The following is a 25841-nucleotide window of genomic DNA, read 5'->3' on the forward strand; positions in this document are numbered from 1 at the left end:
AATAAACAAACTGAGGAGGCTCAAATATGGGGGAGTGTTTGTGTTAAGGCAAACGCTAGACAATGCCCATAATGACAGTGATACCATCCAGGATGTCAGCTAGAAAGTTTTTTGTTAATAACTTTGCATCAGAGACAATGGTGTGTCGGGCTAGGCAGGGAGCTTGTAGCACATGGTAAACCAGATAAGTTGCATGGGGGGGGCTGGGCAGCTAGTGGACAGATCCAGTGGGTTGGGGTTGCAGATAGGTGAATGCCAGAGGTGTGGTGTGGGGTATGAATGGAACAGATCAAGAATGGAGTTACGGCAAATGTTCTGTGTCCTTAATATTGGATTGTAAGAACGTTGTGAGGTCATCTCAGTTCCAAAACAAGCATTTTTGAAGGCCTCTCACAGGTATTAAAATATATTTAGAGATTTTAAAAAACATTACTACATATATCTATGTGGATTCATATGGAATATATTACCCTGTAAGCATCTGTTTGTTGCATGTAGGGATGTAGGTTCACATGCTGTGTTTGGCTTGGATGTTGCAAGTTGTTTTTCTTTGAAGAAGTCTTTTGTGTCACAAGGTCTCGTTTTGATGGATCGGGATGTGTCCCCGATCCATCAATTGGCTGAGATCAATTCAAGCATTTCTTCCATCACCTTGTTGTTTTTTAACTGATCCACAGAGCATTGCCCCTGGATGGCGGTTGTGGAAACCTGATGGTGAAGCTTTGGCATTGTGCATTTCTTCCTGTGGCGAACAGAACTATGACTGGAGTGCCCCACCTGCTGAAGTGTGGGTAGCAGAACTAGCAGGTGAAATTCCCACTCGTGGACTATTTGCTGCATCCTACTGAGTAGGTCTGCAAATCATTGTTTACCCCTGGCAGATATTCTGCCAGGAGATGGACTTGGTGATGATGGCCAAACACGAGATCTATTAGGCTATGGTTGACAAGGGAAGGGTGTGGGTGCCTCCCAGCTTCTCTATATAGAACATGGCAGTTATGTTCTTGGTACGCACCATGATCATTTTATTTTGCATCTGAAGGAGAAATACTTTTAGAGCTAGTTGAATGGCTAACAGTTCCAAGTGGTTGGTGTGGAGACCCCTGAGATTTGATGGCTACATACCTTGAACTGTCAAGTTGTTGATGTGTGACCCCCCATGGTGACGGCCGCTTGTGAAACAGGGTCCAGAACAAGGCCGCTCTGCAACAAGTTGTTGCAGTTCCATCACTGCACAGAGCGATGGTTGCTGGCCCTTACCAACACTAGATCCTCCTCTGCTCTTGTGACCACTGTCTGGAGAGGCACTCTTGAAACATACACATATGAAGCCGTACGTATGGCACTTTAGTGATGCAAGATGCCATAATGCCAAGCAAACACGTAACGGTGGCTTTGGGAGGGTGGCATGCACCCCCTCTCCTTTAATAAAAAAGAAAGAATGCGGTCACCAGGACACAAAATGGGCTTGGGGATGGAGGTCTTACTCATCAGAGAAAACATGTTTTTTCACATTAATTTTTCCATATGTATTTTGAACAGCGATAGTGCAAAAACTACTGGAAGGAATTACACCAAATTTGGCAGGAAGGTAGGTCCTGGTTCAGAAAGAGTGCTTTTTCGTTTTGGGGGAAATTCCATACAGTAGCTTTTGAGAAATTAAAGGGAAAACAAATTTGTATATCTAGGGACGCAAAGGATTCACAACCCCGAACGATCTTGTGCTTAGATCTGATTGGCTGATAACACCTCAACAACAGAAGCTGTTGAAGTGTTGTCAGCCATCTTGGTACTCGGTTACAACTGAGTCACCCCCCCCCCCCCCCCCAAAAAAAACTAAAAACAACACACAAGGGGCCAGGGTACAAACACGCCGACCCCTTAGCTCTGCTGGTGGAGTCCAAAGGTACCCCCCAGGGCTAAAAAGCATATTTTTTTAATTTTACGAACGCAGACGTGGTGGATCCGCAATCTGCTTGTAAAAAAATTTTTAAAACCTAAGTGTGGTCTCCCCTGCTCCATTAGTTTACTGCCCTTGGGTGGGCCAGGTCCTGAGAGTTTAAAAAAAAAAAAAAAACGGGGAGGCCTCCTGTCCCCCAATGCCCCAGGGACCGCCACCTCCCCAGGGCTTTATTGTAATATGCAGGAGGCCGTCTGGCCCTCCCCAGCTGCCCGGGGACCACCACCCCCCAGGGCAACGCTGTAGTTGGTGGGAGGCCATGTGGCCCCCCTGCACCCTGGGGACCACTACCCCCTGGGGCATATGGTTAAAAAATAAAGGGGGTCCACCAACCCTCAGGGCTAAGTTCTCATTGGAGGGGGTCAGCGCGATTCCCCTTGTGGAGCCACAGATGGCCCTGGGGACAGCCACCCCCCAGGGGCAGCTCCTGCTATGTCCCAGAGGTGGGCACACCCAGGACATAGCTGTTTGCCATCGCTTGGCTGCAGCTGCAGTCAAGCCACCTCAAACTCTTCGGGTTTTGACAGCGGGACCTTTAAGCAGGTCCTGCTGTGAAAATCAGAAGTTTCATCTCTGTCCTCTGCACGCGTGCAGGGGACAAAGATGAAATGCTTTAGCAAGCACGGAGCTAAAGCAATGGCACTGCCCTAAGGCTTCCCCAGCAGTGCCATTTAGCATGTAAGGGCTTTGTATTAAAAAAAAAATTAAGGACCATGAGGGAGCCCACATAGCCCGCAAAGTGCTTTTGATTATTTAAAAAAAAAATATATATATATATATACATATATATATATATATATACATATATATACACATACATACATACATATATATATATATACATACATATACACACACATATATATATATATATATATATATATACACACATTATATATATACACATTATATATATATATATATATATACCACAGTGGAGCCCTTAAGTGTCCCTCGTGGTCCCTGAAAGCCCATAGAGGGCTAAATAAAAAGGCTGTGCACAGCGGTGTTTGGATTAATGTATAGTGATTAAAATAACAATTTGTTAAAATAAACATAGAAATTCACTAAAAAAAACAAAGGTTACAGTGACGTTATAGTTAGGAAATGGAATTAAAAAAAAACAGAAATTCACTGAAAAAAAACAAAGGTTACAGGGAAGTCATAGTTAGCCTCATATTTTAAACATACAAAACCATAGAAATTCACAAGTTATAGTTAGGGTTACCTCAAGTAACTAGAACTTGTGCCCTAAGGTAACTATAACTCACACCGTCGCCATGCACTGATAATTACCCCACAAATAACAGCACTCATGACATCTTTGATAACATCATTCATAATATCAATGTAATATTAGTAGTAAAATGTTTGATGAAAAAACTGTGCATGGCTGGGGCGTGAGTTATAAATGAGAAAGTGCTGTGTCCGCCATGAGTGCAAATGAAAGACAAAATAAACTATGAGAAGTTACTGGTAGTCATGCAAAGTGCTCCAATACTGCCCATTGTGCTGGGTAAAACTTGAAAGCGCAATGGCCGTCATGAGCGGGAATTATAAAGTAAACAATGAGAAGTAACTGTTAGTCACACAAAGCGCCCCAATACTGCCCACTGTGCTGTGTAAAACTTGAAAGCGCTGTGGCCGCCAATGAAAAAGAAAGTTAACAATGAGAAGTAACAGGTAGTCATGCAAAGCGCTCCAATACTGCTGATTAAGTTTGCGCTGTGTAAAACTTAAAAGCACTATGGCTGCTATGAACACGAATGAAAAACAAAATAAACAATGAAAAGTAACTGGTAGTCATGCAAAACAATACAATACTGCCCACTGCACTGTGTAAAACCTGAAAGTGCCATGGCCACCATGAGCGTAAATAAAAAACAAAGTAAACAATGAGAAGTAACTGGCAGTCGTGCAAAGCGCTCCAATATTGCTGATCAAGTTTGCGCTGTGTAAAACTTAAAAGCGCCATGGCCGTTATGAGCACGAATGAAAAACAAAATAAACAATGAGATGTAACTGGTAGTCATGCAAAGTGCTCCAATACTGCCCTTTAGGCAGTGTGGCGCCAATGCAGACATCATTGCACAATGGTGCAAAGGTACCTGTGTTGCATGCAGGATTGTTTTTATGCAGAAAGGGCACCTTCTTGCACAAAAACAATCTTGAGAGGCTTTTTTCCTGTTTCTATGTGTGTGGCAGAATGCAGCACACATAGAACGAGGAAAAAACAAGGCAAAATAAACATATTTCTCCTTGTAACGCGTCTCCTGGGGAGGCGTATCTTTTTGGCGCATTCCCAGGTTTACAAGTTCTTGTAAATCTGGGAATGCGTCAAAATCCATGGATGTTGCTTGGGAACACCCATGGAAATGCCTCCCTGGTGCAGTGTAATGTAACACAGCGATTTGAGCAGCGTTACATTACTCAAGATTCATAAAGCCACGCGAGGTGGCCGTACGTGGCATCATAAATCTCACTTAAGGTTTGCATCGCTCTTGTACCACGTTATGTGGTGCTAGAGCTACGGAAGCCGGGTCATAAATATGGTCACCATCGGTATATAGAACATCTCCCCAATCAGTCACTGGGAAATCCTTGTTTTATCTTTTAAGAGGCAGGGAACATACCTCATCTATATGTCCCTGGTGGCTCAAATCCAGGTGCCTGTTTGTTCCAATAATGCTTAAAAAGATAAACACTATGAATAATTCACAAAGCTGAAGAGTGTAAATTCGATGTAGGGGATGGTGTCTGTGTCCGCATTCCCCGAATGGTGGAAAAAGGAAGTTCCAAATTCTACAAACCCATGAGAGGAGTGAAAGTTAACTAGAGTCCCAAGATGGCAAATGATGGAGTTTTAAGAGGTTACCACAATGTAGTGGTAAATTTACCTCACTTGTAGCAAGGAACTTCCATGTGAGTCCTAACATAACCACATCCCCAGTCTCCACAGGATTCCACTCCCGGAAGATAAAAGGTTACAGGCCCTGCATTCTGGCAGTTCTGTTGAGCCCGGAGATGATGTTGTCAGTCCCCCAGAACCACGCATTGTGATTGATGAGTGAAATTCTGCTGCTTAACGCGTGAAATACTCACCCAAGACGTCACCTTTTGTGGAAGGTTTTACAGATTTTTGTTTTCTTCTGTTTTATAGTTAATTTCATGACTTACAGGGTTGTGTAACACTTGCATTCAAATAGGACGCATGTATGCATTGTCTGTTTTCCGATATAACTGATATTTTTGCACTTATTTATTATTTTCCTTCTCCTTCTTTCTGTTTCCTCACGCAAGACCCAGAAATACTTCCCACACCGGACCAAAACGAAGACAACGCGCTTCATTACCAATATAGCCTGCTGCGCATGTAGGCAAGCGCTGCGGCGTCAAACATACGGATAGTAAGCGCTAAGTAAATATATAAAATACAATATAAATAAATGCAATACGATGGTAACTGGAAAGGCAGGGACAGATGATGGGGCAGGAGCGCCCCCCAGTGGCAGAGAGGGTTAAAAGGGAGGAGGCGGTCAGAGCCCTAACAAACACTGAAGGCCTGTCCTGTCAGCAGGAGCAGGTCCCCGAAATCCGCCGCCTCAGCACAAGCGCCCACGTTTCACTTCATTAAAGCCAAAATCTTTCAGACAATTAAAGCCCGAGCAGCGATCAATACGTGGGATGGTTAAAGCCCGCGTGGCTGCAAAGAGTCCTGATAAACAGGGCGTAAGTGTCGATGGTGCAGCAGGTGCAGTAGCTCCTGGACACACAGGCGTGCGTTTTGGGGGCAGCGTTTTGTTTGCTTGCACATTCCCCCACTCCCTCGCCACGCCGCTGCTGAGGCTGAGGAAACTGTATCTGGGAGGCAGGTGTGGGCTTGGGGCGCACGGGGGAGTGTTGGGGGGTGGGGGTTACTTGCGGGGGTGAAAGCGAGGATGTAAACTCCAGGCTCCCGAGATCTCGGCAGTTTTGAGAACAAAGAGGTTTTCAGTAGCCAAATCGGAAATCGGATGCGAACAATTGCGAAACAAGCCGGGCACAAATTAAGCTTGAGCCCCAAAACAGTGGGGGAAAGTGGAATAGTATTCCGGACGGAAAGATCAACCTTCACTGTTGGGGGCCTCAGAACTGCGTGCAAAGGCCGTCGGGGCAAAATACTGGGGTGTTACTGTGCAGCAAGATACCTGTGTTACCCCTCGGTAGGGTGACCAGATTTTGAGGGGCAAAAACCGGGACAGGTCAGACATAAAAGAAGGACTAAACACTTTACTCTCACTTGTATATCTGGCATGTCCCTTTTTTTGCGTAGATTACACACAGGCTTGACCTCCCATCCTGCACCCCCAACCTGCCCCCACCCACCGCTCTCTGCTCCCCTCTCCATCTCTCTGCTGGGAGCAGACAGTAACAGATACATTCATTATTTCATACTTTGTGGGCGTCTCTTAAAGGAGAGCATACCTCTAACTCAGAGGTCTTCAAACTGGGGGGCGGGCCCCCCTAGGGGGGCCTGAAGTAATCCCAGGGGGGGCCCCAGACTCTGGCCAAAATAAATATTATACAGATAACAGGCCTTTGTTTTAAGCAGAAGCATGTTATTGCAGTTTTAAAAAGGTAACAGTACTTAACTGCAATGTTTAAATAGGTTTAGACATATTTAAGCATTGCCATGTTTATAAAAATAATTGTGAAAAATCCTGAGGGGGGCCCAATGATTTTTATTTTTCAACTAGGGGGGCGCAGCATTGAAAAGTTTGGAGACCTCTGCCTAACTTATGCTTCCCTAGATGATCTAACCTTTGTCACAAAAACCCTGACATTTATTTAATGATCTGATCTTTGTCCCAAAAACCGGGACATTTATTTAAAATTAAGTGAAGCGTAGGGACCCCGGGACAGTCCTGTAAAAACCGGGGCTGTCCGGGGAAATCCGGGACGTCTGCTCATCCTACCCCCTGGGAGGAGTGTTTTGCCTGATTTTACATAATAGGTAATCTCCCCAAAATTGGAGGCTGCCGTATCCGCCCTGCTTTTGGTATTCCTGCCTCTTTTAAAGGCAAGAGATGCGAAGCCAGAGAATGGCGTGGCCTTTCCTCACTGTGTAAGGTATTGGACCCCCCCCGCCTTCCCATTGGTGAAACGAAACAGGCGGGAAGGCGTGCGGGGGGTAGAGGGGGAATGGGGGCTGCACAGTACCTGGAGGGCCCCTCTCTTTTGGGCCCAGTCAGGGGCCTGTCACCAGTTCACAGTGTACTGTGCTGAGGGAGGCCCCTGGAGCTCGTGCCTACGCCCCACCACCCCACCGCCATCGGCACCGAGGGGGCTACAGGTGCCTTTGTTACGCCACTCCCCCCTCAATGAATGACACTCTACAACAGTGGGTCCCAACATTTTGACTTCTCTGGACGCCCACTTTATCATTACTAGAAAACGGGTACCCCCACTGAATCATTATTGGAATACAGGACCCCCCACTGAGTCATTACTGAAAGCTGGGAACATAATCTGTCAATATAATTTAACTTTCTAAGCAGTCGCAGACCCCCAGAGGAGGCTTCGCTGGCCCCACGGGTCCCCGGACCACAGGTTGGGAACCACTGCTCTATGACATACTCTGCCTGACACGGCATCCATACGCCGCCGGTATGTAGAGGGGACCACCAGATGCCAGGTGACCAGCCACCACAGCTTCCACACCAGATAGGTGAAAAAATACACAATGTGCATACACCATGCACAGAGAGAAAAACTCCCAGTGTGCCAGGGGTCCTGCCTTTTTATTTCCCTAAAAACAAGCCCCCCACTTTACACTCTGGTAGTTCGTTTTGGAAAACGAACAAAAAATGATCAACCACCCCAACATTTCACAACAGACAGGTCTGCCAGCATTCTTTGTTTACGCTGAAGTACTCCTACCATGTTGCGAGTCCACATTTGTCGGAAAAACTCCGCTCACCCAACAGGATTCTCATAGGAGCCACCTAAGTGGCCAGGGTATGCCCAGACGTGGGTCCCTTGCTCACCGTGCCACTGGATTCAGGCTAGCATGGCTGTTGACGGGTGATACCCTGAAAACCGGTCCCAGGATGCTTGCTTCTGGTCCAGGGATGGCCTGGCAGTTTGAGCTGGACTGTTCACATGGGAAAACAGGGTCAAGACTGATTTGCATATGGCTGGGTCCAAGCTGGGGTGACATGGTGAGCAAAAGAACGATGGATTAAACCCAGATCTGTGACTGGAGGGGAGGGTTTCAAAAGTTTCAGCAGTTCATCCATCATCCTTTTGTGTTGCATACTAAGTACCAACAGATCGACACAGATCTTCTTTGCCCAGTCTGTGAAGATCAAAATCAGCAGAGCTTGATTTCTGTACCTACAGGATGCTCAACAAGAGTGGCATCAAAGGAAACATGTACATAAAAGACAAGCAACCAGTTCAACTTGAAAGTATCACCCAGAAAACCACTCAGAGGGAAGTATATTGCTTAGAAATAAGGACAGTTCCTGTAAAAGGCCGCTGCGAAGAGATCCATTAATGGACACCCTAATCTGGAGAAGATCATACCAATCATCTCAGAGTGCAGCTCCCATTCATGTTCCTCCAAGGAGAAGCAACTCCTGGCATCTGATCTTAAGCGGAGGGAGCCTGCAAGGTGTGCCACTATTGGTAATATCTCCTGTTGTTCAGCCCATTGCCAAAGGCGAATTGCCTCCCAACACAGGGTTCTGTATCCCACAACACGCCGTAAGTTTGTACAGTCAACGGTGGTGGTGTCAGGCATACCTGAATGGCACCCCCTGAGATGAAAGGAAGGAAGGGCTCCACGGTGAGGTGAACTGCCCGCAGATCCAGCACTTTTATGTACAGGCAGTGCGCCAATGAAGACCAAAGGTCTTGTGTCGCCATGTTGCCCAGACGTGTGCCAATGCCCCATAAACAGGCACCTGTGACTATGGAAGCCTGCTTGTGCAGAGGGTTGAAGAATCAGTCCATCAGAATTTTGCAGGTACATTCACTGGTGCCAGCCCGGGATGACACTCGAACATCTCCACCCGAGCCAATAGGCTCACCTAGTGTTAGAGCTACTGCCTTCCCAAGGCTCTCATACAGCATCTGGCATGAAACACCAACAGGATGCAGGAAGTCATCAGTACAAGCAGGCATAGGATGTGCAGAACTGGGATCTGATTTATCAATGAGGCACTTCCACCCTTTCCCTTCCTGGTAATCGCCCTCTCCCCACTAGGGCTAAGATTCCTGCTATTACCTTCCCCACCTGCCTATGGGCTTGAGGTTAGGCTCACGTGCTGTTCTTTCCTACGTTCTTACTGTTTTTAACATGCAGCCCAATTCAACAGTTTATTGTTCCTTAGTCTTAATTCAACAGTCGCTGCGGACTGGCCCATGCCTTTGTGTGCCTCAGGCATGGGAGCAAGCTCAGCCTTGCAGTTCACCTTCACCTCACTGTTGAAAGGCCTGGGTGGGCTAAGGATGTGTTCACGCCCTACTCCTTCACAGCATGCACTGGTTTCTGATGAACAATAGCAGCAGTGTTTCCAGCTCTGGGAGGATGCAAATCTTCAAGCGCCTGCGGTACTCCTCTTGGGTGATTAGTATGCAATACAAATCAACACATCATAATGTTGTCACTAGGTTCCATGGCCTTCTCGGGTGGCTGTGGGCTAGGTGCTCAGCCAAAGGCTGTTGTGACCTCAAGGCGATGATTTCAGGCAATGTCAGCCATTGGGCAGATCAGGCTCTCCACCGAGCAGTGATGCAGTCGTCTTGTTCCTACCAAAAGGCAGCTGCGCTACATGATCTTACCCATAGCCAACTGCACGTCAGCATGTTTCATGTACAACTTGGTGCACTTCATAAACTGCGCAGAGGCTCCGGAGAGACCTCACAAGACCCAGGTCACTCTAGAACACTCTCATTGGGTTGTAAACTTCCTCTTCAATTCCTCTCTGGGAACATATCAGCCTCTCCTCTTGGACATTCTCTCTTCCTGCTGGGTAAGGCACACTCCAAGTTCTAAACAGGGAGGTTACCTAGGCACTTCAAGCACACCCCAGCTCCTTCAGCAGAAAGTGTTGGCTTCTGATGATTCCCCTTACAGGTGGGAGGCTGGGAGTCAGGCAGATACCAGCCAGGGTTGCACACCAACCTACGAGTACTCTGAGGCGCACTTCTCTCCTTGCCCAAGAAGAACTTGGGGCTGGGAAAAAGTGGGGTGGTTTGGCAGCCACTGTTACACTCAGTTTCCAGACAGGGTATTTGGATCCACTGTCTCAAAATTTAGAACTAGTTTGGGTGGTCCTCTCAAGTGTCTTTCTCCGGCTGCTCTCCAGAAACAGTCTTTATGTAGAAGTAGCTTCTCACAGGAAGTACACAGGTGTTGTCTCCATCCAAGAACACTCACAACAAGGGCACAGTAAATTGTGAGTTTTCTGCAACTGGCTGTTGTTCGCTTTTCTGAAGCAGTAATCATGGATAGACAAAAGTGCAGGCCGGGCCTAGAAATTCCCCACCTTCAACAACAGAAACTTCAATTCTAACCTTTACTATCTACCATGTCACAGTACTCAGGAAGAACGAATCAACAACCCCTTGCTAACAGTCTTCATGGAATTTCTAAAGGTTTCCCCTGTCTCCATCCTTCCTCCCCCCCCACCTTCAGTGTCCGGATCACCACCCTCCAGCCCAGAACACTCACAACAAGGGCACAGTAAATTGTGAGTTTTCTGCAACTGGCTGTTGTTCGCTTTTCTGAAGCAGTAATCATGGATAGACAAAAGTGCAGGCCGGGCCTAGAAATTCCCCACCTTCAACAACAGAAACTTCAATTCTAACCTTTACTATCTACCATCTCACAGTACTCAGGAAGAACGAATCAACAACCCCTTGCTAACACTCTTCATGGAATTTCTAAAGGTTTCCCCTGTCTCCATCCTTCCTCCCCACCTTCAGTGTCCGGATCACCACCCTCCAGCCCAGTCACAGGAATGCAGGCAATACACGTCCAATGACTCTGTTCTCCATCTTATTCCAAGAGACAACCAGGAGCATCCAAAATGGATGGATCCCACCGTGGTCAGTACCAAGACTCACCCCATACAGAATCCTACTACCATGTGCACTACATGCACAAGACATATAGACAGGACAGGATGTAGCTCAACGTTACGCATAGGCCAAAACAAAAAATGAGAAAACCAGTTTCACATGCAGTCAGGGGGATGTTGCAATCTGATTACAAATGGTGCTGTCATCAGTCCATTCAGTAGAACCGTGTACTGTTAATGTTTAAATCCTACAGTGAACATTATGATGCTAGTGGGCGGAAAGGATTACTAGGTGAAAGCAGACTTCCCCGAGACACAGGGATGCTAGCTAACCCCCTGTATTACAGGCTAGCAGAACGTGCTTCAGGGTTCAACACTTGAACTTGTCAAGGGTTCAAAAAGTTGAGTATTGGCCACAGACCTCCATCCTTTTTGGGGACCAAGAAATAAAGGGAGTAGATTCCTGTGCGCCTTTCCTGCAGGGACACAAGCTCTACAGCCACTTTGTTCAGTAGACAAGAATCTATGCTTCCAAAAACGAGGCATATGTTGAAAAGCATGTTCGGATGGAAGGAGAGGAGTCCAGAAGAAAGGACGAAAAGAGTGGGCATAGCACTTGCAGATAAGCCTAATGGCCCTGTGATCAGTCGTGAGCGCTGCCCCCACTGAGAGATGATGCCTTAAAGGGTTGTGAGATGGGGCTTGGGGGAGCAAAGCTGGTAAAAGGTAGCAGGCAATAGAGCTGTTGCTTCTGCTCCTGATGGCGTTCCTTATACCCACCCCTGCCCAAAATATAGCAGTACACCAGCTGGGGTGTCTGGCATGGCTTTGATGGCTGTCTCTGGTGAGACTGCATCTCCCTGAAGTAACCCTCACATGTATTTACTGTTAGTGGAACTGCTTTGGCAGTGAAACGGGGTCCAACAAGCATGCTGTGGCTCGGCTGATTCTGAAGCGCTTGAGTGAGGAATCCAATTTCTCTCGAAATACTCACTCACCATTGAAGGAGATGTCCATGAGAGTCCCCCACCAGCTTCAAGAAGCCAGTGGAATGCATCCAAGCATGGTGAAGGACAGCAACAGCCTTGGCGCCATCGTGTCCACAGACTCCAACCGGATCTGCTTAGGAGCATTCAACTCTTCATTAACTAGATCACAGAAAGGGTTTTAACGCAGTCAGGGAGAGTAATAAATACTTTTTGTTAGCTCCCACATGGAATTAATTTGGTGGCCCAGAAGGCACGTGGCATTCATAGTTTGGACGGATAAATAGCCACAGGCCCAGAGTCTCCAGTTTCTTCAACTCTCTGTCAGGTGGGCAATCGGAAATTAATTCAGGTTCAACATATCCAAGACGGCTTGGACCACCAGACTCTCTGGAGAGGGTCACCAACAGCATGCCTATTTCATCAAGCAGTTTGTCTGTAGACCACCAGGACAGAAAAAAGACTTCTTCCAGGCAGCAACGACGGGTTTCAAAAACGCCTTGTTGAAAGTAAGTAATGGTTCCAAAAATATCGAATAGGTGAGCAGTATCTTTGTCAAAAAGTTAGATTTAGCTTCCTTAGTAGGTAAAGCAAGTTCCACGGGGTCCTCCACTTGTACAGCATCCCAGTAAAAGAAGAGATGACTTCTGAGTGACGGCCAGAGGGATAACTATTATTCTTACGGTGAGGGGTGGAGACCACCAGCAATCTGTAGTTCGAAACAAAGGTTAGCATCAGAATTGTAAGGAGGCAGAAGATGGTCAACCTGGGTCAGCATCCTCCATGTGGCCATAAACTTTGTCTGGCAGGTGAGGGAATTGGAGTAAGAGTCTAATAATTCCTCCTATGCATGGTAAATCTTTGTACTTTAGTGAGGTGTTAGCAAGCAACTATGCTGTTTTTGATGTGGGAGGCGGCGCCAAGGTCATCCTCCTAAAATGCAGTACAGAAGCTGGAGTGTGTATTGGCACAGTGGGAGAAGATGTAGGGTTTACAGCCGATACAACCACCAAACCTCCAAGATCAGGCCTGTCTTGGGGGGTGTCCCAGAGGGCAGCGAAACTGACCTAATGATGGTAACAATGGCCTGTGAGAAGGCTTCGACCTGTGCCAGACTGGCTGATGGGAAACTCCGTTTTTGTTATTCTCCAATATCAGAAATGGCTTAGAAGTCAAGGAAGTGTCTGGGGTCTTGGCATGGCACAAAATCTGAACAGTGCCGGGAATAGGACTGTTTCCTCGAGGAAGAAGAAGATTGATCCTCCCCATGATTCTTTTGTATTCATCTGGGAAGATCTTTGGGGATTTCCCTGTCTTAGGATTTTCATGCAGAGGAAGAATAACACTTCGACTCCTGCTATCTGAAGGCTTTCTGATGCATCAATGAACAGCAATCACGTGCCAGGGTCTCCGGAACCCAAATAATGCATGCAGATGTCATGGGGGTTTGACATGGACATTTTCATGCAGCATCTGTGGTGAAGTTTACATCCAAATACATTTGGGAGAGACATCCGACCCAGGGTCAGTCAGAAGAATTTTTTTCAGTGAATCACTGAGAAGACCTCAGGACAAGCACTGGTGAGGGGCAGAAAATCATGTTCAGATACCATGCCACGTCATGCCATCCGGTACCTATTATACTGTGATGTTGTTTCATTGTGGGCAGGCAGAGCACTACTAGAGCCGAGGGGTGCCTTCTGGTGGCACTGGAGAGTTACTGCTGAGGAAGACAGTTTTTGGACCAGTATGGCACCAAGAGTATATTTATAAGGAGTGATCTTTGACAACTGTTTCACTTTTTCTCTTCATGTCAATGACTTCCTGTTTCTATATTCTCAGGATTCTTAAACGATTCTTTTATTCCAATCTCAACCCACAAAACAGTTTCCTGGCTTTAATTTCTTCACGTCTTGAATACAACAATGCTGTCAACCTGGGTGTGAACCAGGCTTCTCTGAACAAGTTTTGGGGGTCACGGAAAGAGGTTGCACGGCTGATGTTGAATATACTGGAACACCACTCAGTTTCTAAGAAACAGGTCAAGCTCCATTGATTACCCATGTGTAAATGAGCTATGTTTAAGGCGGTATGCGTTGCTCATCAAGCCCTCCAAAATGGAGGTTCTAAAATTGCTGCTTCTGGATTCTAGGGGTATGTCCCTAAGCTTCGACGGTCTGTATAAGTCAGATGGCGGTGCAAAATCCTTGACGATATAAGATTCTTTCTTTGTGGCAGGGGGACCCAGTGGCCTCAATTACTCGTTCACCAGATTTCCACGGTGCGAGTAGTATCCTTAGTGGGAGCTGTCATTTTTAAGAAACCACCTGCAGCTGGCATGTGGGTTTTTTGGGAGGCGGGGAGGACCTGGAGCCTTGATTTCTATTGATGGAATTCTTTAACAGGGCACCAGGGCAACCACCACTAGACTGACTTACAGGGGCACCAATACCCGATACAGCTGTACCGCTACGCGTGCCCCAATAGAATTAGCGTCATTCAATGCTACACCTGACGATACCAACAGACACAGTAAATCCCATTTTTGTGACTATATTACCTGCAGTTAGAAATGATGACTAACAACGATGTTGCATATAATACTAGGCCTGTGACACAAACTGGGGTAGACCTAACCCAATTTTTGTGAGGATGTTGTCAGGCATCAGGGGTGATTACAAATTATGACAAACTACGACATAACGAGTCTCTCAAAGTAAAAGAGAGAATTGTTACCAAGTTAATATATTCTGATATGTTGGTTTTCACCCCAAGTGTGAGACTACTGGACTGCACCCCCACCACATACGCATAATGTACGAATAACCCCTGGATAGAGCGTTGAATGTGACTCACGTTTGCTGGGATGTGTGAAGTTAGCATTTAGAACACAGAATGATGCATGATTTTATTGGTTTTCCTTCCCCATGTCCTTTACAGCTGGACAACCAGCGTGTGTATGAATGAGGGGGAGCACAGTCAAATCCCCTTGTCAGATATGGCATGACGAATGACTGTAATTTATCATGGCTTTGCAGCAGACAAATCATTATTGGGAATTTGCTATGGGTATGACCAGACACTACTTAACAAAAGTGTAACCTTATTCTCTTAATGGAATGTTCTTATAGTAGGATGGGTGGACAGGCTAGACACACTGGCTTTGATGCTCATACAGATGATTCGGTTTGCATCATAACCACACGGTTACAATACATACTGCGCCACAGGGCAAGTTGAGGCAGAATGAGCCTTTGAAGAAAGGATATATTCAAACGAATGAAGAAGAGTATCAATCCTATGGGTAACAATATTGTTTCAGAGGTGGATCTAGCTCTGGGATTCGCAGGGTATTGATAGTGACACTGAGATCAAATTTGAAGAGGGTGTATTCATCATGGAGTGACAAAAAAGGACAAGTAATAGTATTGTAAGAAAATACTCTGCCTGGTGAATGGCAAGCTAGTAGAAGAATTAGGCAAAACATTTTAAGTTGGCTGAAAGGCATGTTGTCTATCAATAGAAGACAACAGTTGAGTTCAGAGGGAGTTTTGGTTGGGTCAAGGGGTTTATAGGTCCACAACCCTTTAGGAGGGACTTCTCTCTCCTCGTCTTTTTGTTTTGATATTTTTTTTGGTACTTCAAGAAGTGAAGTCATCTTAGAACCAGGGGAAAGCAATAGGCATCACACGAGTGAATGACACCTCAGTGTGATAGACAGGGAAAGTTTGTATTGGCCCCGACGATGGACCTTATACCAGATTGCTCTCTTAGAGGGGGCCAAAACATGTTGGCTTTGGATTAAGGTTTCTGGGGAACATTGTAAACCCACAGGAAACAGAAGCTATTTTGGTTTTATCTATACCTTTGGTACCCTGTAATGAAGAAAATATTGGAGTATACCAATAGGTATGTTTAGCTATATAATTTGGATCCCTGCTGTTGTCCAGTTGGCATTTTATTAAGTACTCCCAAGAGCCCTTGGCTGAGTCTGCCCTGATAGTATCATGTTACCGGGTTGTGGATAAACAGCCAGTGATGAAGCATGGCACTATTTAGTGGGTGAGGCACCTACTCCAATTCTTGGAAGAATCCAATTGGTTAGCTGTAGGAGAGGCTAGTCCCAAAACCCCATTACTGAACGAATTATCCCAACAGTCAGGTACTCCTGTAACCTAGTTGCTATTGTGTGATACAGTATGTCCCTAAGCGACAGCTGAGGCCACCTGACAAGAAAAATCTGATAGTACCAGAGTGCTTTGCAGCAACTGGGGGTCAAGGTAGATCCTTCCATCTCACAAGCAGACTCTGTAACTACCTTCGGAAATCAAGACTTCATAGTGCCACAGTCGATTTGGAAAACTTCTTAAGACATTATTTTTCACTTGATGAATTTGCTGCACATTTTATATCATCCACCTGACTTGGTTAGAGGTTTTACCACCAATATGCCTTTGGGTATAAGTGTGCTGTATATATCTCATTTCATGAGGTAAGGCATCTGCAGGAAGAAGTATCCATCAGAACATCTTGCTGCTGCAGTGGGGCAGAGGTGGATCTGGTCGTCTTACAAGGACCGCATGGGCAATAGGTCATTATTGTGACCTTGGTGCATTTAGGACTGGCTGCTGGGAACCTCAGTTGTGCAGTGGACCCCGGTCTCACATTCGGCTCCTCAGGGATGGGCAGAGCTCGATGAGGACTCTAAATAAGTGTGGTGTCACTAGCAGCTGACAGAAAGTCAGGCTGCGTATGTCCTCTGTAAGGATTGCTACAAGAAAGAGTTAATAAACAGCCTCTACTTGCAAGCCTTCCTCGTCTTCTACTTCTCATATCAACACCCAACAGCATAGTTCCCATCTATGAGCTAATCTGACATCACCTAAGAGCTCTTAGAAAAACCCTGAAATGGCTCCTCTCAGAGCCTCAGAGAATAGTGATTCAAGGACTAATCCTATCACAGCTGGACTACAGCAACTCACTGTACCTGGGTAGTCCCAAGTCAGGCACTAATAAACTTTAAAAATTCAGAGATCTGCTGCTCATTTGCTATTAGGTCTCTTAAAATGCAGTCAGCTCAGGCAGCATTAAAAATCCTTCATTGGCTTCCTATAAGCTGCAGAGTACACTTCAAGGCACTGTGTCTTGTACACCCGGCCAAAACTAAAACTGGCCCAATAGGTCTACATCGGCTGATCACTCCTTATCAATCTAACAGGGTGCTCAGGTCGAATCACCTAGATCTTCTGGCTGGTCCTAGGATTCACAGAGCTAGGAGTGGTGGCCGATCGTTCGCCTATCTTGTACCCAAGCTCTGGAATTCCTTGCTTATCAACTCAAGAAGGGAAAACAACTTCATTCATTTCAGAAAACAGTTAAAAACGTATCTTCTTCCCCTAATTCAAATCTCTTTCCTCACTAAAACCATCCTTGCTAGCGCTAGGAAGCCAGGTGTCGGGTAGCCGTGAGCGCTACAAATATGCCGAATAGAATCGAATAGGCCAATTAAAGCAACGGAAGACCATCTTGTTACCTGGCACATGCTCAGGAACGCTTATGCTAACCCAACAGGGCTACGTTAAGGGAAGCTCACCTCTGTGTTCGAGTCGCTCCGCCTGACATTTCTACTACTTGATTCCAACATTTAGCTCCCATTCAGGGAATCAAAGTTCAGCGGCCAATGAGTAAACAAGCAAACACTCTGATACCACCTAGTATTCATTTCTGTCTGTCTTCATGGCAGACACTAAAGGTCGTGTATGAGATCTTTGAATGTGCCTAATTAGTTTTATCAAAGGATAATGAGCACCTAAGCATCTGATTTTGACTCCAACATGAATAAACCTATAGTAAGCCACATATGGAGAAAGTAAATTATCTAAAATCCTACCTCTGTTCAAACATGTGGATTCTCATTTCTGCTTTTTCATAGGAGATTAGGACACTCTGCAAGACAAAGTGATGAATAGTGTTGTCGATCCCCTCAGCAAACACACAGTAAGTCGCACCTACTCGCAGATTTGTTTTATGTCCTGTCTACATCCAGGGGCCATGTCTCATGCAGTAACATTACTTCATGTTGTCGTCATGGTTATTTGATGTTGGCGATACCAGCCTTTTGTCCATGCCAAATGTCACTGTAAGAAATCTGCCTTTTCAGCATGGTTACCCCTTATTTTTCACCTTTTACCAGACCCTATATTTTTTGCTGACTTTAGAAATGAGTGAACTCTACCAATGCTAAACAGTGGTTAAATGTCTGTGCTCCCCATTCAAAGATTTATGATTTAGCATATTACTAACTGGCATATTTAGCTTACTTATAAGTCACTACTATGTGGTAAAGGATGTACTCAGGGCCCGGAAGGTAAATGCCACTACTGGGCTTCAACACCTACTGTGCCAGCAAATACAGTGGCAGTGACAGGCACCCAAAAGCTAATTTTCACAGTGACAGGCCTTGCTTTCCTACGTAGAAAACCAGAGTAAGATTAAAATCCTAATAATGAATCTCAGGAATGGGAATACTTCGAAAAATAATTAAACTGTTAATATTGATAATTATTAAAAATCCAATTCAATGTTGAAGTGGGATTGTTAATAAATATTAAGGAAAAATAACTTTTAGAAAGTTACCTTTACCCTTCCTGAGGTTCCTGGAGAGTAATTCGCAGTTGCTCTAAAGCTTTTTCCAGTCAGGGATTAGCATTTGGGTATGAAAAGGGTGGGAAATGCTTCCAAGGAACAAATAATAGGCTGACCTGAATAGACGGAGATGACTCATCCAACCTCACGGAATATGCAGGCTGGCAGTCCCCCCCAGGCTTTTGAAGGCACAGGCAGTTGCAGGACAATTCGTCTTTGGCGCAAATGTCGAGTTCAGCAGGCAGGCCAGCAGGGCTGGGACCAGGTCAGCTTGCTTTTGCAACTCTTCAGGGTCCGTCTTCTTATTTCAGATTGGCAGGATCTGATATTCTGGTGCCAGGGGCTCCCCTAAATAAACTAATTTAGGGGCGTTAGGGAAGTGTAGGTTAGTAGTCAATGAGCTACTTACCCTGGGGTCACTACGCCCCCTATATGACCACTTCCTGTGGGAAGTGGCCATATTTCTATCCCAGAGTTCGCAGTTCTGCAATCACGAAGATGGAAACCTTTAAAATTTCATGTCCACATCAGGCAGCTCACCTTAGGAGTGGAACTGACCTGAGGCGTGAACACACCTTTCTGACTACTAATTTTCCCACCTGTCCAGGTGCCAAATGGGTCATAGGTCAGGGGGAGTCAGCATCTCCTCTGAGGGAAGCCATATCTGCATACCAAAGTTGGTGGGCTCCTTGAAGTTCCCTGCCTTGGAATGCAGATTTGCAGATCATCCTGTTGGGAGGGGTGTGTTAAAAGCCCTGCCAGAGCAGGCCTTGTACCTGACCGCCCGAATTCGGAGGCTCTCACCCTTGGGGGTCAGAAACATGTCTGTTGGTGGCAGGCTGGCTAAACTAGTCGGCCAGTACAAAAGCAGTTGGTAGGTTTTTGAGGGGGCACCTCTAAGGTGCCCTCTGGGAGCATGTATTAATAAACCCATCACTGGGATCAGTAAGGGTTTATTAACATGAGACGTTTGATACCAAACATCCCTAGTTTCAGGTAAGCCGCCATGTAGCTGGGGAACTAGTATTGACCAGTGTCCAGCACATATACTTAAAATGACTTCCATAATCACTTACTATTTCTAAGAATCAACAAAGACATAGCAGGGGCATATATGCATGTAATATGATGCACCCTGCCTTAGTGCTGGAAGACCTGCTGTAGGGGTGACAATGGCATGCAGTGTTAGTGGGCATGGCACACAGGCTGTCTGCAATGTAGTGTTTTCACTTTCAGTTGCACCAAGACACACAGCCTGCAATGGCAGTCTGCTTGAGCTAGATGAGGGGTCCCTGAGGGTGGCACAATACATGCTGCAACCTTTGGGGACCCTCTTTGATACCCATGCCGTAGGAACCTGGGGTACCATTTACTAGGGAATTACAGGGGTGCCAAGGTATTGCCAATTGGGGAACAATTGTACAGTTTTAGGGAAAGAGATCTGGCACTGGGGATCTGGTTAGCAGGAACCCAGTGCACTTCCTGTCAAAATTGCATCGAATACCGGGCAAAAAGTGGGGATGACCATGTCAAAAAGGGGCACTTTCCTACAATGTAGTAGAACAAAAGGATGGGAAAAAAGATTTCTAAGCACCTCTCTCAGTCAGATGTGGAAAAGTCTAACCTTACTCCTAGTGTTTTTTTGTTTTTTTATCAAAGACGTCGGCATAAGGACAAACCACTAGCATTGCAGTGGTCCTTCTCTGTCCTGTGCCTGCTTTGATCTACCTTTCCCTTGTCTCTGACTTGGCCGCAACCACTACCCTTGTTAGTTGAAGCCCCCACTAGCCATGTGTTGAACACACCTCTGAGAAGGACAACTCTAGTCCATTCATAGGTGCATCCCAGGTCACCACCACGGCCAACCAGGTTAGATGACCTACTTTAATTCCTATGTGTTGACTCGGCACTCCTACACAAGCAATGTCTCACCAGAGAGCAAACACAAAGCACAAGCTCAGTGACCTTGTTACCAGTGACAGCTTTAAACTTGCTTATCCAGACAACTAACAATTCACCTACAGGTAAATTTGCCTCCAGGCTTCCAGGCTATGTCGCCACCCTGCAACTGTTCCTTAGGGAATATACTTCCTAACAATTTAGAACTTCTGAGCATCATTTATATTATCCCTAAATATTTGATGTTACTGCTCTGGAGTCAACCCAAACATGCCCATCAGAACCCCTTTCTTTTACTGTTTACGTTCTGTCTTGTCCAATTACCCAATTATTGGAAATCATCCCATAATCAGTGTAGGCCAATGTTTCTTCTATTGCTAAGTTTGGATGTCATCCGTCATTTTATATTTATGTACAATATCATTAGGGTATTAAGGTTTTGACTTTCCTGCACTTTGTGTTCCAATCAACACACATTTCTGCTTCCACCACGACTTGTCCAAGAAGCTTTCTGAAGTGCCATGCACTTATGGTGCTTACATTCTTCCAGGGCAGCATTGGCATTGCTATTCTCGAGCTCCAGTTAGTCCCTTCTCAATGGCCAACTGTCTATCCTTGAATTCAAAGCGGTACAACTCCAGGCTTACAGGAGTCAAATAATGAGCTGATTACACTGCTCCCAACTTATTACAGTGTAAGAGACTGGGCTCTTTCATCAAGACTGCAAAACCGATAACTGGATGGGGCACGTGCGGGGCAGGTACCGGGCCCTCCCGTGCCCTCTCACTTGCACCTAGACTTAGAGTGGCTGTTGGATGCTCCCCCACACCCCAATGGATGAACATTCTGGCTGGAGGACAACCTATGATACACTGTTTCAAGAAAACAGAGAGGGGGAATAAAGGAGTCCTAATCATCAGGAGCAAGAATCCTCACAAACCATACTAGGTGTCATGCTTCATCATCGGACAGCTCCTCGTCAGACCGGCGCTGCAATGTCTGACGGGCACCCCCCGAAGGGGGGCTCTTTGCCGGAGATCTTTTGTTTGTCAATGATGCCGCGGAGCCTAATATGGGTCCGTGGAGAAAAGAAGACACAAGAATAAAGGGTAAAATTGGCTCAGGACCCTCACTAAATATTTTATTCTTTGATGTTGGGAGATGGCCAAGATTAAAAAAATGACAAGGGAGTGAAAATCGAGATAATGCTCAAACACTCACACAAGACAATCGAATAGAGGAAGCCGGTAATTATACGATGTTCCTCAGTATGCGGTCGACATGTTTCGCGTCTCTTATGGTCCAAAAGGATCCTATGATGCTTCTTCAGGACCTACTCAATCATTGGACTTCTTGAATTGAAACCAAGGCAAAAAAATATATATAGACTCCTGCAATCTAACACTCACAGTCAAGATGTCATCAGTCACTTACTAAAAAGAAACAGGACTGGCTTTTTCCTATCAGTCACCCATCTCCATTAGAGAACGGGCTTCATGGGATCACGTAGGTCTGTTGCCCGATTCACAACAGATTTGCATGTGAGTCGGTGTCCGATGCAGCACCTACCCTCAGGCTACGTTCCTGATTCATAATATGATATTATTAGGTTCTCTGGAGGGTATACACTGGACCATTAATCCTCCCATCCCTTTCCTGTGTTTGAAGTATGGAGGACGACCTAGACAGGGAAAGAGATCACCCCTTTTTCATCGAGTGTCTAGGAGCCCATACTGTCATGCCCGTCCAACTACTAATACAAGACACATATGAACTTTCTCGAAACCAGAGTAAATGCACAAAGAAAGCGCCCCAGATGATGCTCAACTTTGCATGTCAGGATCACAATATCTAGATATCAGGCATAACCTGTCACTTTTGAAGAAATAATTGTCCTCAGGCAAAAAGCTCTGACATATTGGTCTTTGTATTTCTTGCCCAGAAATGGTTACAGACAACAGGGCCCTCTCCAGCAGAGGGAAAATTTACAAATTTGACAAGTCCGCCAACACACTTGTCCCACAACCTGCCACTGCTCTTTCAAGACACACTGTTAATGGAAAGCTTGTCAACAGCAGTCATTCTGAAAGCAACCGAAGACACTCACTAGAAAGTAGAATAGCAGAAGTTAGCCTGGCCCTTTCTCTTCTGAAACAGGACCACCAAAATGTGGTGGATCGTGTGGGGGAACAGAAGGAAGAATCTCTGGGGCTGAAGACAATATCCAGGTTATTTAAAGCCAGGTTGCACAGTTGCGTAAAGTTACCAAACAATTTGAAGACAGAGTAGAGGATATTGCGTGAAGGTCTATATGCAGTAATAACTAATAATAGAATAGTGGATATGGGGGGCGGATGCAAACCACACACATTTTGTGTTAACCTTCTTGCGGTCATGGATCCCATCTCATTGTTCTGTGATGGAGAGTGACAATTGATTCTGGGCCAAGGTACTATTCTGGGGTGCCACACAGGCTTGAGGCAGAATGGGGTTTCCTTCATGAATCATCTCCTATTATGATCTTTCTGGACTATACAGTCACAGACAAGCAAGAGCGTAAATCATTTTATGTGGTAAAAAAGTAGTTTAGAGCAAGGTAACTGAAACATGTGCTCCTGTTCCCTGCCAGGCTCAAAGAACTACATGCTGGTAAATCATACTTTTTCAATAAACCAGAAAGTGCCCTGGAATGAGTGATGAAGAGGAAATCCCTGAAGGACATGTGTGAAGCACAGCAGAACCTAGCTGACCTCTGATCACCCGTCAAGGGCCAATACCTAAAGAAACATTGATCTTCACGTATACGGCAACTGAAGTAGACAACCCAAGCTGCTTGGGGAGATCAGCACACATCTATTGTGGAAGATTTATCAACGGATGAGTTAGATCCTCAACCCTGACAAGCTGTTCCAGCTACCATCAGCTGTGACACAAGTACTGCACTGACTGGATATCCCAATAGTAAGGTGAATGGACAGGGGCTAACGCACAACTGATGCCCACTTCAAACTAAACAGTAAACTAGACCGTGGGCTACTCAATACGTGGTTTTGTTTAGTGTTTTAGGAAATGTTTTATAGTTGGGTGACTGATGCTTCTGGGGTAGAAGTGTGAGGTGGGAAGGTAGTTGGGGGTGGGTAATTATACCCTAGGTTTTCTTGTAGTGATGGCACAAAAGGCCATCAATGGATTAAATAACAAAATTAAGAGAAGGGCAGTCATGCAATACAACATCAACCACCAATGTTCTGAATCAGTGTTTATGCACGAAATGCATCTATAGGGCGCACTCTGTGATTTCCTAGGCAGATATGGTTACTACAGAGTTTCTCCTCACTGTCTTCCCATCCATCTCCAGAGGAGGAGCAATACTTATCCATAAACCCTTTCCAATCATGATAGACCAGACAATTACCAACCCCTTGAGACACTATATGTTAATATCTGCCAGTCCAAACTCTGAGTCGTGTAGATCGAGAGGAATTAGACCAACCCATTACAGTTAAAAAGATCTCAGTAGTTCGCACAAATACGCAGTTGTAGAAGACCCCTGGTCCCAATGGCTTCCAAATCAAATTCTTTAGGAAGTTTGCCTCTTTGATAAACCTTCACCTATTGGCCCTAAAAAATGAAGTAACACAGAGGTTACGTTGGCCCGCAGGCTTTTAGGGAGCGACAAATGGGGTTATTTAAACAAGGCAGACCTCCAGAACCTCGCTCTTTCTTCTTCTCTCAGCATATCTCATTGGTCAATACAGAAACTAAATTTTCACTAAAATCCTCACAAACTTACTTACCTAGGTCTACATCCCTAGTGCATAAAGGATCCATGCCAGGACGAGGCACTAGACATTGCCTATGATGCTTCCAGTCAGCACAAGCCAGGAGCCATGAACTCTACAGATCACATGAAGTTGCTTTTATTGATTTTGAAAAGGCCTTGAACACTGCAAGCTGGGAGTTTCTATATCAAGTCCTTGATGAATGGAGTTTTGGTCCCTGCTTATATTCTAAGTGAAATCACTGTACATGGTTAATGGAGTGCGAGAGGGTCACAAGGCAAGGACGTTCGCTTTCCTCTCTCTTGTCTGCCCTTATCATAAAGCCTTTGGTCGAATAGGTAAGAAAGAAGCTCTCCTAAGAGGTTTTCAATAGATTGGCCCACCTGGGGACAGCATATCCCTTTATGCGGGCAGTGTCTTCTTGTTTTTACACTGCACACGTACTCAGAATCTTAGATCTGTACAGGGAAGTCTCTGAGCTGAATATGAATAGGGGCACATTAATACTAGTTGCAGTGACAGCTTTGGCTGAAGCGTTACACTTTGTTTGCATTATACTGCCAAACAAACCCCCTTAAAGACCTTTAGCGTCCAATATTTGAGAATTCAAATAACCACGTTCCCCCAAGAGTGCTGGGAGCTAAACTTCAGCCCCATTAGAAACAATGAGGAAGGGTCTGTGCAAGTCGACAATCTCCCACTTACAATCCTGGGAAGGAACACTTTACATAAAATGATGGTTCTGCCCAAAATGCTCTATGTACTCCAAAACTATCTGCACACTCTCCCCACAAATGGTTTTAATTAACTGAGATCAGAAACCCAAAACTGTTTATGAATCTCCATTGCCACTATTTAGAATCATCTCCATTGCCAAGAGCACCCATTTAGTTTATGAAAGGGGACTGTGAACAATGGATATCCAGCTTTACCACTGGGCAGCTTGAATGGTCACAACTGATGAGTGGTTGAGGGTCTAACGAGATGACAGTGACAGCTCTGTGCTTGGAACTGGACCTCTTCCCTGAAGGCAACCCCAATGTCTTCCTAAATAGGCCTAGATTCACAGAGACCTTTGCAAAGGTCACAAAAGTCAACCTTGTGACTTTGTAGGAGACATTTACATTTCTTGGTAGATACAACTGATGTAGGAAATCTAGTTTTTGTCAAGGGGAATGGACGAGGGAGATCTTGACACTGTGCAGCTTTAGAGGGAAACTATATTGGGTTTTCAAACTTGAAGACGTGTGGAATTGGAACAATAGGGAATTGTTTAGTAATTTATAATGCGATTTGAACTTTCACAAGTCCCAGTTATTCCTATTCCTTAAGCTGAGACATCCAAGTGCAAGGATCAGTTATAGGAACTCCCAAAGTTTTACCCCCTAGAAGCTAAGTTGAAGCGTGAGACACTGGGCTGAGGTGGCATATCAACAGTTTATCACCACATAGTGATACAGACTCCAATGCAAAACTCTAAGATGATGGGAAAAAGACTCAG

This window comes from Pleurodeles waltl, chromosome 11 (assembly GCF_031143425.1).
Source record: "Pleurodeles waltl isolate 20211129_DDA chromosome 11, aPleWal1.hap1.20221129, whole genome shotgun sequence".
NCBI lineage: Eukaryota > Metazoa > Chordata > Amphibia > Caudata > Salamandridae > Pleurodeles > Pleurodeles waltl.